Source organism: Crinia signifera, chromosome 6 (assembly GCF_055691185.1).
Source record: "Crinia signifera chromosome 6, ASM5569118v1, whole genome shotgun sequence".
Taxonomy (NCBI): domain Eukaryota; kingdom Metazoa; phylum Chordata; class Amphibia; order Anura; family Myobatrachidae; genus Crinia; species Crinia signifera.
Genome location: NC_139222.1, coordinates 58,756,118 through 58,770,236, shown reverse-complemented (window position 1 = coordinate 58,770,236; position 14,119 = coordinate 58,756,118). Strand labels below are relative to the sequence as shown.

Here is a 14,119-nt window from a genome sequence, read left to right as displayed (position 1 = left end):
GCCACTTTTTTGCCCTCTTCTACTTCTATTACCAGGTAAGCTAATACAAAAGTTTCCTAACTGTATTGGCTTACTGAAAAAAATCATGTGTTGGTAATGTAAAAAGACCTACAGGACATGATATTAGCAGGGGGTCTTAAATTAAACTACTAAAGAGGCTCAACACTGTTTAGCTGCCAAAAGCAGTTGGAATTGGGCCTAAACAGTGTGGTAAGTCTTTAGGTGATGGCTATTGTGTCTGTTTGACCTCTTCCAAATGTCTGTACTGGCAATAAAAATAAAAAGTTTCCAATTTAAATAGCTAGAGAATAAAAACAATTTGCCAGTAATGTGAAAAAACCTACAGCACCTGGTGTTCCCATGTGGTCTCCCACCCAAGTACTAACCAGGCCCAACACTGCTTAGCTTCCAAGATCAGACGAGATTGGGCCTATCCAATGTGGTATGGCTGTAGGTGAGATACAGGCACTTTTTTGCCCTCTTCTACTTCTATCACTAGGTAAGCTAATACAAAAGTTTCCTAACTGTATTGGCTTACTGAAAAAAATCATGTGTTGGTAATGTAAAAAGACCTACAGGACATGATATTAGCAGGGGGTCTTAAATTAAACTACTAAAGAGGCTCAACACTGTTTAGCTGCCAAAAGCAGTTGGAATTGGGCCTAAACAGTGTGGTAAGTCTTTAGGTGATGGCTATTGTGTCTGTTTGACCTCTTCCAAATGTCTGTACTGGCAATAAAAAGAAAAAGTTTCCAATTTAAATAGCTAGAGAATAAAAACAATTTGCCTGTAATGTGAAAAAACCTACAGCACCTGGTGTTCCCATGTGGTCTCCCACCCAAGTACTAACCAGGCCCAACACTGCTTAGCTTCCAAGATCAGACGAGATTAGGCCTATCCAATGTGGTATGGCTGTAGGTGAGATACAGGCACTTTTTTGCCCTCTTCTACTTCTATCACCAGGTAAGCTAATAAAAAAGTTTCCTAACTGTATTGGCTTACTGAAAAAAATCATGTGTTGGTAATGTAAAAAGACCTACAGGACATGATATTAGCAGGGGGTCCTAAATTAAACTACTAAACAGGCTCAACACTGTTTAGCTGCCAAAAGCAGTTGGAATTGGGCCTAAACAGTGTGGTAAGTCTTTAGGTGATGGCTATTGTGTCTGTTTGACCTCTTCCAAATGTCTGTACTGGCAATAAAAAGAAAAAGTTTCCAATTTAAATAGCTAGAGAATAAAAACAATTTGCCTGTAATGTGAAAAAACCTACATCACCTGGTGTTCCCATGTGGTCTGCCACCCAAGTACTAACCAGGCCCAACACTGCTTAGCTTCCAAGATCAGACGAGATTGGGCCTATCCAATGTGGTATGGCTGTAGGTGAGATGCAGGCACTTTTTTGCCCTCTTCTACTTCTATCACCAGGTAAGCTAATAAAAAAGTTTCCTAACTGTATTGGCTTACTGAAAAAAATCATGTGTTGGTAATGTAAAAAGACCTACTGGACATGATATTAGCAGGGAGTCTTAAATTAAACTACTAAAGAGGCCCAACACTGTTTAGCTGCCAAAAGCAGTTGGAATTGGGCCTAAACAGTGTTGTAAGTCTTTAGGTGATTGCTATTGTGTCTGTTTGACCTCTTCCAAATGTCTGTGCTGGCAATAAAATGAAAAAGTTTCCAATATAAATAGCTAGAGAATAAAAACAATTTGCCAGTAATGTGAAAAAACCTACAGCACCTGGTGTTCCCATGTGGTCTCCCACCTAAGTACTAACCAGGCCCAACACTGCTTAGCTTCCAAGATCAGACGAGATTGGGTCTATCCAATGTGGTATGGCTGTAGGTGAGTTAAATTCACTTTTTTGCCCTCTTCTACTTCTATCACAAGGGAAGCTAATACAAAAGTTTCCTAACTGTATTGGCTTACTGAAAAAAATCATGTGTTGGTAATGTAAAAAGACCTACAGGACATGATATTAGCAGGGGGTCTTAAATTAAACTACTAAAGAGGCTCAACACTGTTTAGCTGCCAAAAGCAGTTGGAATTGAGCCGAAACATTGTGGTAAGTCTTTAGGTGATGGCTATTGTGTCTGTTTGACCTCTTCCAAATGTCTGTGCTGGCAATAAAATGAAAAAGTTTCCAATATAAATAGCTAGAGAATAAAAACAATTTGCCAGTAATGTGAAAAAACCTACAGCACCTGGTGTTCCCATGTGGTCTCCCACCCAAGTACTAACCAGGCCCAACACTGCTTAGCTTCCAAGATCAGACGAGATTGGGCCTATCCAATGTGGTATGGCTTTAGTTGAGATACAGGCACTTTTTTGCCCTCTTCTACTTCTATCACCAGGTAAGCTAATACAAAAGTTTCCTAACTGTATTGGCTTACTGAAAAAAATCATGTGTTGGTAATGTAAAAAGACCTACAGGACATGATATTAGCAGGGGGTCTTAAATTAAACTACAAAAGAGGCTCAACACTGTTTAGCTGCCAAAAGCAGTTGGAATTGAGCCTAAACAGTGTGGTAAGTCTTTAGGTGATGGCTAGTGTGTCTGTTTGACCTCTTCCAAATGTCTGTGCTGGCAATAAAAAGAAAAAGTTTCCAATATAAATAGCTAGAGAATAAAAACAATTTGCCAGTAATGTGAAAAAACCTACAGCACCTGGTGTTCCCAGGTGGTCTCCCACCCAAGTACTAACCAGGCCCAACACTGCTTAGCTTCCAAGATCAGACGAGTTTGGGCCTATCCAATGTGGTATGGCTGTAGGTGAAATAAAAGCACTTTTTTGCCCTCTTCTACTTCTATCACCAGGTAAGCTAATACAAAAGTTTCCTAACTGTATTGGCTTACTGAAAAAAATCATGTGTTGGTAAAGTAAAAAGACCTACAGGACATGATATTAGCAGGGGGTCTTAAATTAAACTACAAAAGAGGCTCAACACTGTTTAGCTGCCAAAAGCAGTTGGAATTGAGCCTAAACAGTGTGGTAAGTCTTTAGGTGATGGCTATTGTGTCTGTTTGACCTCTTCCAAATGTCTGTGCTGTCAATAAAAAGAAAAAGTTTCCAATTTAAATAGCTAGAGAATAAAAACAATTTGCCAGTAATGTGAAAAAACCTACAGCACCTGGTGTTCCCAGGTGGTCTCCCACCCAAGTACTAACTAGGCCCAACACTGCTTAGCTTCCAAGATCAGACGAGATTGGGCCTATCCAATGTGGTATGGCTGTAGGTGAGATACAGGCACTTTTTTGCCCTCTTCTACTTCTATCACCAGGTAAGCTAATAAAAAAGTTTCCTAACTGTATTGGCTTACTTAAAAAAAATCATGTGTTGGTAATGTAAAAAGACCTACAGGACATGATATTAGCAGGGGGTCTTAAATTAAACTACTAAACAGGCTCAACACTGTTTAGCTGCCAAAAGCAGTTGGAATTGGGCCTAAACAGTGTGGTAAGTCTTTAGGTGATGGCTATTGTGTCTGTTTGACCTCTTCCAAATGTCTGTACTGGCAATTAAAAGAAAAAGTTTCCAATTTAAATAGCTAGAGAATAAAAACAATTTGCCTGTAATGTGAAAAAACCTACAGCACCTGGTGTTCCCATGTGGTCTCCCACCCAAGTACTAACCAGGCCCAACACTGCTTAGCTTCCAAGATCAGACGAGATTGGGCCTATCCAATGTGGTATAGCTGTAGTTGAGATACAGGCACTTTTTTGCCCTCTTCTACTTCTATCACCAGGTAAGCTAATAAAAAAGTTTCCTAACTGTATTGGCTTACTGAAAAAAATCATGTGTTGGTAATGTAAAAAGACCTACAGGACATGATATTAGCAGGGAGTCTTAAATTAAACTACTAAAGAGGCCCAACACTGTTTAGCTGCCAAAAGCAGTTGGAATTGGGCCTAAACAGTGTGGTAAGTCTTTAGGTGATGGCTATTGTGTCTGTTTGACCTCTTCCAAATGTCTGTGCTGGCAATAAAAAGAAAAAGTTTCCTATTAAAATAGCTAGAGAATAAAAACAATTTGCCAGTAATGTGAAAAAACCTACAGCACCTGGTGTTCCCATGTGGTCTCCCACCCAAGTACTAACCAGGCCCAACACTGCTTAGCTTCCAAGATCAGACGAGATTGGGCCTATCCAATGTGGTATGGCTGTAGGTGAGTTAAAGCCACTTATTTGCCCTCTTCTACTTCTATCACCAGGTAAGCTAATACAAAAGTTTCCTAACTGTATTGGCTTACTGAAAAAAATCATGTGTTGGTAATGTAAAAAGACCTACAGGACATGATATTAGCAGGGGGTCTTAAATTAAACTACAAAAGAGGCTCAACACTGTTTAGCTGCCAAAAGCAGTTGGAATTGAGCCTAAACAGTTTGGTAAGTCTTTAGGTGATGGCTATTGTGTCTGTTTGACCTCTTCCAAATGTCTGTGCTGGCAATAAAAAGAAAAAGTTTCCAATATAAATAGCTAGAGAATAAAAACAATTTGCCTGTAATGTGAAAAAACCTACAGCACCTGGTGTTCCCATGTGGTCTCCCACCCAAGTACTAACCAGGCCCAACATTGCTTAGCTTCCAAGAACAGACGAGATTGGGCCTATCCAATGTGGTATGGCTGTAGGTAAAATACAGGCACTTTTTTGCCCTCTTCTACTTCTATCACCGGGTAAGCTAATAAAAAAGTTTCCTAACTGTATTGGCTTACTGAAAAAAATCATGTGTTGGTAATGTAAAAAGACCTACAGGACATGATATTAGCAGGGGGTCTTAAATTAAACTACTAAAGAGGCTCAACACTGTTTAGCTGCCAAAAGCAGTTGGAATTGAGCCTAAACAGTGTGGTAAGTCTTTAGGTGATGGCTATTGTGTCTGTTTGACCTCTTCCAAATGTCTGTGCTGGCAATAAAAAGAAAAAGTTTCCAATATAAATAGCTAGAGAATAAAAACAATTTGCCAGTAATGTGAAAAAACCTACAGCACCTGGTGTTCCCAGGTGGTCTCCCACCCAAGTACTAACCAGGTCCAACACTGCTTAGCTTCCAAGATCAGACGATATTGGGCCTATCCAATGTGGTATGGCCGTAGGTGAAATACAGGCACTTTTTTGCCCTCTTCTACTTCTATCACCAGGTAAGCTAATACAAAAGTTTCCTAACTGTATTGGCTTACTGAAAAAAATCATGTGTTGGTAAAGTAAAAAGACCTACAGGACATGATATTAGCAGGGGGTCTTAAATTAAACTACAAAAGAGACTCAACACTGTTTAGCTGCCAAAAGCAGTTGGAATTGAGCCTAAACAGTGTGGTAAGTCTTTAGGTGATGGCTATTGTGTCTGTTTGACCTCTTCCAAATGTCTGTGCTGGCAATAAAAAGAAAAAGTTTCCAATTTAAATAGCTAGAGAATAAAAATAATTTGCCAGTAATGTAAAAAAACCTACAGCACCTGGTGTTCCCAGGTGGTCTCCCACCCAAGTACTAACCAGGCCCAACACTGCTTAGCTTCCAAGATCAGACGAGATTAGGCCTATCCAATGTGGTATGGCTGTAGGTGAGATACAAGCACTTTTTTGCCCTCTTCTACTTCTATCACCAGGTAAGCTAATAAAAAAGTTTCCTAACTGTATTGGCTTACTTAAAAAAAAATCATGTGTTGGTAATGTAAAAAGACCTACAGGACATGATATTAGCAGGGGGTCTTAAATTAAACTACTAAACAGGCTCAACACTGTTTAGCTGCCAAAAGCAGTTGGAATTGGGCCTAAACAGTGTGGTAAGTCTTTATGTGATGGCTATTGTGTCTGTTTGACCTCTTCCAAATGTCTGTACTGGCAATAAAAAGAAAAAGTTTCCAATTTAAATAGCTAGAGAATAAAAACAATTTGCCTGTAATGTGAAAAAACCTACAGCACATGGTGTTCCTTTGTGGTCTCCCACCTAAGTACTAACCAGGACCAACACTGCTTAGCTTCCAAGATCAGACGAGATTGGGCCTATCCAATGTGGAATGGCTGTAGGTGAGTTAAAGCCACTTTTTTGCCCTCTTCTACTTCTATTACCAGGTAAGCTAATACAAAAGTTTCCTAACTGTATTGGCTTACTGAAAAAAATCATGTGTTGGTAATGTAAAAAGACCTACAGGACATGATATTAGCAGGGGGTCTTAAATTAAACTACAAAAGAGGCTCAACACTATTTAGCTGCCAAAAGCAGTTGGAATTGAGCCTAAACATTGTGGTAAGTCTTTAGGTGATGGCTATTGTGTCTGTTTGACCTCTTCCAAATGTCTGTGCTGGCAATAAAATGAAAAAGTTTCCAATATAAATAGCTAGAGAATAAAAACAATTTGCCAGTAATGTGAAAAAACCTACAGCACCTGGTGTTCCCATGTGGTCTCCCACCCAAGTACTAACCAGGTCCAACACTGCTTAGCTTATAAGTCCAGATGAGATTGGGCCTATCCAATGTGGTATGGCTGTAGGTGAGATACAGGCACTTATTTGCCCTTTTCTACTTCTATCACCAGGTAAGCTAATAAAAAAGTTTCCTAACTGTATTGGCTTACTGAAAAAAATCATGTGTTGGTAATGTAAAAAGACCTACAGGACATGATATTAGCAGGGGGTCTTAAATTAAACTACAAAAGAGGCTCAACACTGTTTAGCTGCCAAAAGCAGTTGGAATTGAGCCTAAACAGTGTGGTAAGTCTTTAGGTGATGGCTATTGTGTCTGTTTGACCTCTTCCAAATGTCTGTACTGGCAATAAAAAGAAAAAGTTTCCAATTTAATGAGCTAGAGAATAAAAACAATTTGCCAGTAATGTGAAAAAAACCTACAGCACCTGGTGTTCCCATGTGGTCTCCCACCCAAGTACTAACCAGGCCCAACACTGCTTAGCTTCCAAGATCAGACGAGATTGGGCCTATCCAATGTGGTATGGCTTTAGTTGAGATACAGGCACTTTTTTGCCCTCTTCTACTTCTATCACCAGGTAAGCTAATACAAAAGTTTCCTAACTGTATTGGCTTACTGAAAAAAATCATGTGTTGGTAAAGTAAAAAGACCTACAGGACATGATATTAGCAGGGGGTCTTAAATTAAACTACAAAAGAGGCTCAACACTGTTTAGCTGCCAAAAGCAGTTGGAATTGAGCCTAAACAGTGTGGTAAGTCTTTAGGTGATGGCTATTGTGTCTGTTTGACCTCTTCCAAATGTCTGTGCTGTCAATAAAAAGAAAAAGTTTCCAATTTAAATAGCTAGAGAATAAAAACAATTTGCCAGTAATGTGAAAAAACCTACAGCACCTGGTGTTCCCAGGTGGTCTCCCACCCAAGTACTAACTAGGCCCAACACTGCTTAGCTTCCAAGATCAGACGAGATTGGGCCTATCCAATGTGGTATGGCTGTAGGTGAGATACAGGCACTTTTTTGCCCTCTTCTACTTCTATCACCAGGTAAGCTAATAAAAAAGTTTCCTAACTGTATTGGCTTACTTAAAAAAAATCATGTGTTGGTAATGTAAAAAGACCTACAGGACATGATATTAGCAGGGGGTCTTAAATTAAACTACTAAACAGGCTCAACACTGTTTAGCTGCCAAAAGCAGTTGGAATTGGGCCTAAACAGTGTGGTAAGTCTTTAGGTGATGGCTATTGTGTCTGTTTGACCTCTTCCAAATGTCTGTACTGGCAATTAAAAGAAAAAGTTTCCAATTTAAATAGCTAGAGAATAAAAACAATTTGCCTGTAATGTGAAAAAACCTACAGCACCTGGTGTTCCCATGTGGTCTCCCACCCAAGTACTAACCAGGCCCAACACTGCTTAGCTTCCAAGATCAGACGAGATTGGGCCTATCCAATGTGGTATAGCTGTAGGTGAGATACAGGCACTTTTTTGCCCTCTTCTACTTCTATCACCAGGTAAGCTAATAAAAAAGTTTCCTAACTGTATTGGCTTACTGAAAAAAATCATGTGTTGGTAATGTAAAAAGACCTACAGGACATGATATTAGCAGGGAGTCTTAAATTAAACTACTAAAGAGGCCCAACACTGTTTAGCTGCCAAAAGCAGTTGGAATTGGGCCTAAACAGTGTGGTAAGTCTTTAGGTGATGGCTATTGTGTCTGTTTGACCTCTTCCAAATGTCTGTGCTGGCAATAAAAAGAAAAAGTTTCCTATTAAAATAGCTAGAGAATAAAAACAATTTGCCAGTAATGTGAAAAAACCTACAGCACCTGGTGTTCCCATGTGGTCTCCCACCCAAGTACTAACCAGGCCCAACACTGCTTAGCTTCCAAGATCAGACGAGATTGGGCCTATCCAATGTGGTATGGCTGTAGGTGAGTTAAAGCCACTTATTTGCCCTCTTCTACTTCTATCACCAGGTAAGCTAATACAAAAGTTTCCTAACTGTATTGGCTTACTGAAAAAAATCATGTGTTGGTAATGTAAAAAGACCTACAGGACATGATATTAGCAGGGGGTCTTAAATTAAACTACAAAAGAGGCTCAACACTGTTTAGCTGCCAAAAGCAGTTGGAATTGAGCCTAAACAGTTTGGTAAGTCTTTAGGTGATGGCTATTGTGTCTGTTTGACCTCTTCCAAATGTCTGTGCTGGCAATAAAAAGAAAAAGTTTCCAATATAAATAGCTAGAGAATAAAAACAATTTGCCTGTAATGTGAAAAAACCTACAGCACCTGGTGTTCCCATGTGGTCTCCCACCCAAGTACTAACCAGGCCCAACATTGCTTAGCTTCCAAGAACAGACGAGATTGGGCCTATCCAATGTGGTATGGCTGTAGGTAAAATACAGGCACTTTTTTGCCCTCTTCTACTTCTATCACCGGGTAAGCTAATAAAAAAGTTTCCTAACTGTATTGGCTTACTGAAAAAAATCATGTGTTGGTAATGTAAAAAGACCTACAGGACATGATATTAGCAGGGGGTCTTAAATTAAACTACTAAAGAGGCTCAACACTGTTTAGCTGCCAAAAGCAGTTGGAATTGAGCCTAAACAGTGTGGTAAGTCTTTAGGTGATGGCTATTGTGTCTGTTTGACCTCTTCCAAATGTCTGTGCTGGCAATAAAAAGAAAAAGTTTCCAATATAAATAGCTAGAGAATAAAAACAATTTGCCAGTAATGTGAAAAAACCTACAGCCCCTGGTGTTCCCAGGTGGTCTCCCACCCAAGTACTAACCAGGTCCAACACTGCTTAGCTTCCAAGATCAGACGATATTGGGCCTATCCAATGTGGTATGGCCGTAGGTGAAATACAGGCACTTTTTTGCCCTCTTCTACTTCTATCACCAGGTAAGCTAATACAAAAGTTTCCTAACTGTATTGGCTTACTGAAAAAAATCATGTGTTGGTAAAGTAAAAAGACCTACAGGACATGATATTAGCAGGGGGTCTTAAATTAAACTACAAAAGAGACTCAACACTGTTTAGCTGCCAAAAGCAGTTGGAATTGAGCCTAAACAGTGTGGTAAGTCTTTAGGTGATGGCTATTGTGTCTGTTTGACCTCTTCCAAATGTCTGTGCTGGCAATAAAAAGAAAAAGTTTCCAATTTAAATAGCTAGAGAATAAAAATAATTTGCCAGTAATGTGAAAAAACCTACAGCACCTGGTGTTCCCAGGTGGTCTCCCACCCAAGTACTAACCAGGCCCAACACTGCTTAGCTTCCAAGATCAGACGAGATTAGGCCTATCCAATGTGGTATGGCTGTAGGTGAGATACAAGCACTTTTTTGCCCTCTTCTACTTCTATCACCAGGTAAGCTAATAAAAAAGTTTCCTAACTGTATTGGCTTACTTAAAAAAAAATCATGTGTTGGTAATGTAAAAAGACCTACAGGACATGATATTAGCAGGGGGTCTTAAATTAAACTACTAAACAGGCTCAACACTGTTTAGCTGCCGAAAAGCAGTTGGAATTGGGCCTAAACAGTGTGGTAAGTCTTTATGTGATGGCTATTGTGTCTGTTTGACCTCTTCCAAATGTCTGTACTGGCAATAAAAAGAAAAAGTTTCCAATTTAAATAGCTAGAGAATAAAAACAATTTGCCTGTAATGTGAAAAAACCTACAGCACATGGTGTTCCTTTGTGGTCTCCCACCTAAGTACTAACCAGGACCAACACTGCTTAGCTTCCAAGATCAGACGAGATTGGGCCTATCCAATGTGGAATGGCTGTAGGTGAGTTAAAGCCACTTTTTTGCCCTCTTCTACTTCTATTACCAGGTAAGCTAATACAAAAGTTTCCTAACTGTATTGGCTTACTGAAAAAAATCATGTGTTGGTAATGTAAAAAGACCTACAGGACATGATATTAGCAGGGGGTCTTAAATTAAACTACAAAAGAGGCTCAACACTATTTAGCTGCCAAAAGCAGTTGGAATTGAGCCTAAACATTGTGGTAAGTCTTTAGGTGATGGCTATTGTGTCTGTTTGACCTCTTCCAAATGTCTGTGCTGGCAATAAAATGAAAAAGTTTCCAATATAAATAGCTAGAGAATAAAAACAATTTGCCAGTAATGTGAAAAAACCTACAGCACCTGGTGTTCCCATGTGGTCTCCCACCCAAGTACTAACCAGGTCCAACACTGCTTAGCTTATAAGTCCAGATGAGATTGGGCCTATCCAATGTGGTATGGCTGTAGGTGAGATACAGGCACTTATTTGCCCTTTTCTACTTCTATCACCAGGTAAGCTAATAAAAAAGTTTCCTAACTGTATTGGCTTACTGAAAAAAATCATGTGTTGGTAATGTAAAAAGACCTACAGGACATGATATTAGCAGGGGGTCTTAAATTAAACTACAAAAGAGGCTCAACACTGTTTAGCTGCCAAAAGCAGTTGGAATTGAGCCTAAACAGTGTGGTAAGTCTTTAGGTGATGGCTATTGTGTCTGTTTGACCTCTTCCAAATGTCTGTGCTGGCAATAAAAAGAAAAAGTTTCCAATTTAAATAGCTAGAGAATAAAAACAATTTGCCTGTAATGTGAAAAAACCTACAGCACTTGGCGTTCCCATGTGGTCTCCCACCCAAGTACTAACCAGGCCCAACACTGCTTAGCTTCCAAGATCAGACGAGATGGGGCCTATCCAATGTGGAATGGCTGTAGGTGAGTTAAAGCCACTTTTTTGCCCTCTTCTACTTATATTACTAGGTAAGCTAATACAAAAGTTTCCTAACTGTATTGGCTTACTGAAAAAAATCATGTGTTGGTAATGTAAAAAGACCTACAGGACATGATATTAGCAGGGGGTCTTAAATTAAACTACTAAAGAGGCTCAACACTGTTTAGCTGCCAAAATCAGTTGGAATTGGGCCTAAACAGTGTGGTAAGTCTTTAGGTGATGGCTATTGTGTCTGTTTGACCTCTTCCAAATGTCTGTACTGGCAATAAAAAGAAAAAGTTTCCAATTTAAATAGCTAGAGAATAAAAACAATTTGCCAGTAATGTGAAAAAACCTACAGCACCTGGTGTTCCCATGTGGTCTCCCACCCAAGTACTAACCAGGCCCAACACTGCTTAGCTTCCAAGATCAGACGAGATTGGGCCTATCCAATGTGGTATGGCTGTAGGTGAGATACAGGCACTTTTTTGCCCTCTTCTACTTCTATCACCAGGTAAGCTAATAAACAGTTTCCTAACTGTATTGGCTTACTGAAAAAAATCATGTGTTGGTAATGTAAAAAGACCTACAGGACATGATATTAGCAGGGGGTCTTAAATTAAACTACTAAAGAGGATCAACTCTGTTTAGCTGCCAAAAGCAGTTGGAATTGGGCCTAAACAGTGTGGTAAGTCTTTAGGTGATGGCTATTGTGTCTGTTTGACCTCTTCCAAATGTCTGTACTGGCAATAAAAAGAAAAAGTTTCCAATTTAAATAGCTAGAGAATAAAAACAATTTGCCTGTAATGTAAAAAAACCTACAGCACCTGGTGTTCCCATGTGGTCTCCCACCCAAGTACTAACCAGGCCCAACACTGCTTAGCTTCCAAGATCAGACGAGATTGGGCCTATCCAATGTGGTATGGCTGTAGGTGAGATACAGGCACTTTTTTGCCCTCTTCTACTTCTATCACCAGGTAAGCTAATAAAAAAGTTTCCTAACTGTATTGGCTTACTTAAAAAAAATCATGTGTTGGTAATGTAAAAAGACCTACAGGACATGATATTAGCAGGGGGTCTTAAATTAAACTACTAAACAGGCTCAACACTGTTTTGCTGCCAAAAGCAGTTGGAATTGGGCCTAAACAGTGTGGTAAGTCTTTATGTGATGGCTATTGTGTCTGTTTGACCTCTTCCAAATGTCTGTACTGGCAATAAAAAGAAAAAGTTTCCAATTTAAATAGCTAGAGAATAAAAACAATTTGCCTGTAATGTGAAAAAACCTACAGCACTTGGTGTTCCCATGTGGTCTCCCACCCAAGTACTAACCAGGCCCAACACTGCTTAGCTTCCAAGATCAGACGAGATGGGGCCTATCCAATGTGGAATGGCTGTAGGTGAGTTAAAGCCACTTTTTTGCCCTCTTCTACTTCTATTACCAGGTAAGCTAATACAAAAGTTTCCTAACTGTATTGGCTTACTGAAAAAAATCATGTGTTGGTAATGTAAAAAGACCTACAGGACATGATATTAGCAGGGGGTCTTAAATTAAACTACTAAAGAGGCTCAACACTGTTTAGCTGCCAAAAGCAGTTGGAATTGGGCCTAAACAGTGTGGTAAGTCTTTAGGTGATGGCTATTGTGTCTGTTTGACCTCTTCCAAATGTCTGTACTGGCAATAAAAAGAAAAAGTTTCCAATTTAAATAGCTAGAGAATAAAAACAATTTGCCTGTAATGTGAAAAAACCTACAGCACCTGGTGTTCCCATGTGGTCTCCCACCCAAGTACTAACCAGGCCCAACACTGCTTAGCTTCCAAGATCAGACAAGATTGGGCATATCCAATGTGGTATGGCTGTAGGTGAGATACAAGCACTTTTTTTCCCTCTTCTACTTCTATCACCAGGTAAGCTAATAAAAAAGTTTCCTAACTGTATTGGCTTAATGAAAAATATCATGTGTTGGTAATGTAAAAAGACTTACAGGACATGATATTAGCAGGGGGTCTTAAATTAAACTACTAAAGAGGCTCAACACTGTTTAGCTGCCAAAAGCAGTTGGAATTGGGCCTAAACAGTGTGGTAAGTCTTTAGGTGATGGCTATTGTGTCTGTTTACCTCTTCCACATGTCTGTACTGGCAATAAAAAGAAAAAGTTTCCAATTTAAATAGCTAGAGAATAAAAACAATTTGCCTGTAATGTGAAAAAACCTACAGCACCTGGTGTTCCCATGTGGTCTCCCACCCAAGTACTAACCAGGCCCAACACTGCTTAGCTTCCAAGATCAGACGAGATTGGGCCTTTCCAATGTGGTATGGCTGTAGGTGAGGTACAGGCACTTTTGTGCCCTCTTCTACTTCTATCACCAGGTAAGCTAATAAACAGTTTCCTAACTGTATTGGCTTACTGAAAAAAATCATGTGTTGGTAATGTAAAAAGACCTACAGGACATGATATTAGCAGGGGGTCTTAAATTAAACTACTAAAGAGGATCAACTCTGTCTAGCTGCCAAAAGCAGTTGGAATTGGGCCTAAACAGTGTGGTAAGTCTTTAGGTGATGGCTATTGTGTCTGTTTGACCTCTTCCAAATGTCTGTACTGGCAATAAAAAGAAAAAGTTTCCAATTTAAATAGCTAGAGAATAAAAACAATTTGCCTGTAATGTGAAAAAACCTACAGCACCTGGTGTTCCCATGTGGTCTCCCACCCAAGTACTAACCAGGCCCAACACTGCTTAGCTTCCAAGATCAGACGAGATTGGGCCTATCCAATGTGGTATGGCTGTAGGTGAAATACAGGCACTTTTTTGCCCTCTTCTACTTCTATCACCAGGTAAGCTAATACAAAAGTTTCCTAACTGTATTGGCTTACTGAAAAAAATCATGTGTTGGTAAAGTAAAAAGACCTACAGGACATGATATTAGCAGGGGGTCTTAAATTAAACTACAAAAGAGACTCAACACTGTTTAGCTGCCAAAAGCAGTTGGAAT

At 39.6% G+C, this 14,119-nt stretch overlaps 21 non-coding genes and 9 pseudogenes across 21 annotated transcripts; all 30 read right to left on the bottom strand.

The window, feature by feature from the left end:
- Nucleotides 1-337: 337 nt before the first annotated feature.
- Nucleotides 338-456, bottom strand: LOC146012925 (5S ribosomal RNA). Its single transcript, XR_014445918.1, has one exon. It is a non-coding gene; the product is annotated as a 5S ribosomal RNA (ribosomal RNA).
- A 345-nt stretch (nt 457-801) lies between these two features.
- On the bottom strand, nt 802-920 carry LOC146014911 (5S ribosomal RNA). Its single transcript, XR_014447852.1, has one exon. It is a non-coding gene; the product is annotated as a 5S ribosomal RNA (ribosomal RNA).
- A 345-nt stretch (nt 921-1,265) lies between these two features.
- LOC146010299 (5S ribosomal RNA) lies at nt 1,266-1,384 on the bottom strand. Its single transcript, XR_014444814.1, has one exon. It is a non-coding gene; the product is annotated as a 5S ribosomal RNA (ribosomal RNA).
- A 345-nt stretch (nt 1,385-1,729) lies between these two features.
- Nucleotides 1,730-1,848, bottom strand: LOC146016768 (5S ribosomal RNA). Its single transcript, XR_014449647.1, has one exon. It is a non-coding gene; the product is annotated as a 5S ribosomal RNA (ribosomal RNA).
- A 345-nt stretch (nt 1,849-2,193) lies between these two features.
- On the bottom strand, nt 2,194-2,312 carry LOC146010363 (5S ribosomal RNA; annotated as a pseudogene).
- Nucleotides 2,313-2,657: 345 nt separating this feature from the next.
- Nucleotides 2,658-2,776, bottom strand: LOC146014802 (5S ribosomal RNA). Its single transcript, XR_014447745.1, has one exon. It is a non-coding gene; the product is annotated as a 5S ribosomal RNA (ribosomal RNA).
- Nucleotides 2,777-3,121: 345 nt separating this feature from the next.
- On the bottom strand, nt 3,122-3,240 carry LOC146015377 (5S ribosomal RNA). The gene has a single exon (XR_014448301.1). It is a non-coding gene; the product is annotated as a 5S ribosomal RNA (ribosomal RNA).
- Nucleotides 3,241-3,586: 346 nt separating this feature from the next.
- LOC146016318 (5S ribosomal RNA) lies at nt 3,587-3,705 on the bottom strand. The gene has a single exon (XR_014449214.1). It is a non-coding gene; the product is annotated as a 5S ribosomal RNA (ribosomal RNA).
- Nucleotides 3,706-4,050: 345 nt separating this feature from the next.
- On the bottom strand, nt 4,051-4,169 carry LOC146012923 (5S ribosomal RNA). The gene has a single exon (XR_014445916.1). It is a non-coding gene; the product is annotated as a 5S ribosomal RNA (ribosomal RNA).
- A 345-nt stretch (nt 4,170-4,514) lies between these two features.
- Nucleotides 4,515-4,633, bottom strand: LOC146014619 (5S ribosomal RNA). The gene has a single exon (XR_014447568.1). It is a non-coding gene; the product is annotated as a 5S ribosomal RNA (ribosomal RNA).
- Nucleotides 4,634-4,978: 345 nt separating this feature from the next.
- Nucleotides 4,979-5,097, bottom strand: LOC146017497 (5S ribosomal RNA). Its single transcript, XR_014450366.1, has one exon. It is a non-coding gene; the product is annotated as a 5S ribosomal RNA (ribosomal RNA).
- Nucleotides 5,098-5,442: 345 nt separating this feature from the next.
- Nucleotides 5,443-5,561, bottom strand: LOC146014535 (5S ribosomal RNA). Its single transcript, XR_014447486.1, has one exon. It is a non-coding gene; the product is annotated as a 5S ribosomal RNA (ribosomal RNA).
- Nucleotides 5,562-5,908: 347 nt separating this feature from the next.
- On the bottom strand, nt 5,909-6,027 carry LOC146011421 (5S ribosomal RNA; annotated as a pseudogene).
- Nucleotides 6,028-6,372: 345 nt separating this feature from the next.
- Nucleotides 6,373-6,491, bottom strand: LOC146011081 (5S ribosomal RNA; annotated as a pseudogene).
- A 346-nt stretch (nt 6,492-6,837) lies between these two features.
- LOC146010362 (5S ribosomal RNA) lies at nt 6,838-6,956 on the bottom strand (annotated as a pseudogene).
- A 345-nt stretch (nt 6,957-7,301) lies between these two features.
- Nucleotides 7,302-7,420, bottom strand: LOC146015376 (5S ribosomal RNA). The gene has a single exon (XR_014448300.1). It is a non-coding gene; the product is annotated as a 5S ribosomal RNA (ribosomal RNA).
- Nucleotides 7,421-7,766: 346 nt separating this feature from the next.
- Nucleotides 7,767-7,885, bottom strand: LOC146014447 (5S ribosomal RNA). The gene has a single exon (XR_014447401.1). It is a non-coding gene; the product is annotated as a 5S ribosomal RNA (ribosomal RNA).
- A 345-nt stretch (nt 7,886-8,230) lies between these two features.
- Nucleotides 8,231-8,349, bottom strand: LOC146012922 (5S ribosomal RNA). Its single transcript, XR_014445915.1, has one exon. It is a non-coding gene; the product is annotated as a 5S ribosomal RNA (ribosomal RNA).
- A 345-nt stretch (nt 8,350-8,694) lies between these two features.
- Nucleotides 8,695-8,813, bottom strand: LOC146014618 (5S ribosomal RNA). Its single transcript, XR_014447567.1, has one exon. It is a non-coding gene; the product is annotated as a 5S ribosomal RNA (ribosomal RNA).
- Nucleotides 8,814-9,158: 345 nt separating this feature from the next.
- LOC146011152 (5S ribosomal RNA) lies at nt 9,159-9,277 on the bottom strand (annotated as a pseudogene).
- Nucleotides 9,278-9,622: 345 nt separating this feature from the next.
- LOC146014534 (5S ribosomal RNA) lies at nt 9,623-9,741 on the bottom strand. Its single transcript, XR_014447485.1, has one exon. It is a non-coding gene; the product is annotated as a 5S ribosomal RNA (ribosomal RNA).
- Nucleotides 9,742-10,089: 348 nt separating this feature from the next.
- LOC146011420 (5S ribosomal RNA) lies at nt 10,090-10,208 on the bottom strand (annotated as a pseudogene).
- A 345-nt stretch (nt 10,209-10,553) lies between these two features.
- Nucleotides 10,554-10,672, bottom strand: LOC146011079 (5S ribosomal RNA; annotated as a pseudogene).
- Nucleotides 10,673-11,017: 345 nt separating this feature from the next.
- Nucleotides 11,018-11,136, bottom strand: LOC146011271 (5S ribosomal RNA; annotated as a pseudogene).
- Nucleotides 11,137-11,481: 345 nt separating this feature from the next.
- On the bottom strand, nt 11,482-11,600 carry LOC146012921 (5S ribosomal RNA). The gene has a single exon (XR_014445914.1). It is a non-coding gene; the product is annotated as a 5S ribosomal RNA (ribosomal RNA).
- Nucleotides 11,601-11,944: 344 nt separating this feature from the next.
- Nucleotides 11,945-12,063, bottom strand: LOC146012920 (5S ribosomal RNA). The gene has a single exon (XR_014445913.1). It is a non-coding gene; the product is annotated as a 5S ribosomal RNA (ribosomal RNA).
- Nucleotides 12,064-12,409: 346 nt separating this feature from the next.
- LOC146011120 (5S ribosomal RNA) lies at nt 12,410-12,528 on the bottom strand (annotated as a pseudogene).
- Nucleotides 12,529-12,873: 345 nt separating this feature from the next.
- Nucleotides 12,874-12,992, bottom strand: LOC146014030 (5S ribosomal RNA). Its single transcript, XR_014446990.1, has one exon. It is a non-coding gene; the product is annotated as a 5S ribosomal RNA (ribosomal RNA).
- Nucleotides 12,993-13,336: 344 nt separating this feature from the next.
- Nucleotides 13,337-13,455, bottom strand: LOC146013293 (5S ribosomal RNA). The gene has a single exon (XR_014446272.1). It is a non-coding gene; the product is annotated as a 5S ribosomal RNA (ribosomal RNA).
- Nucleotides 13,456-13,799: 344 nt separating this feature from the next.
- Nucleotides 13,800-13,918, bottom strand: LOC146012919 (5S ribosomal RNA). Its single transcript, XR_014445912.1, has one exon. It is a non-coding gene; the product is annotated as a 5S ribosomal RNA (ribosomal RNA).
- Nucleotides 13,919-14,119: the final 201 nt, after the last annotated feature.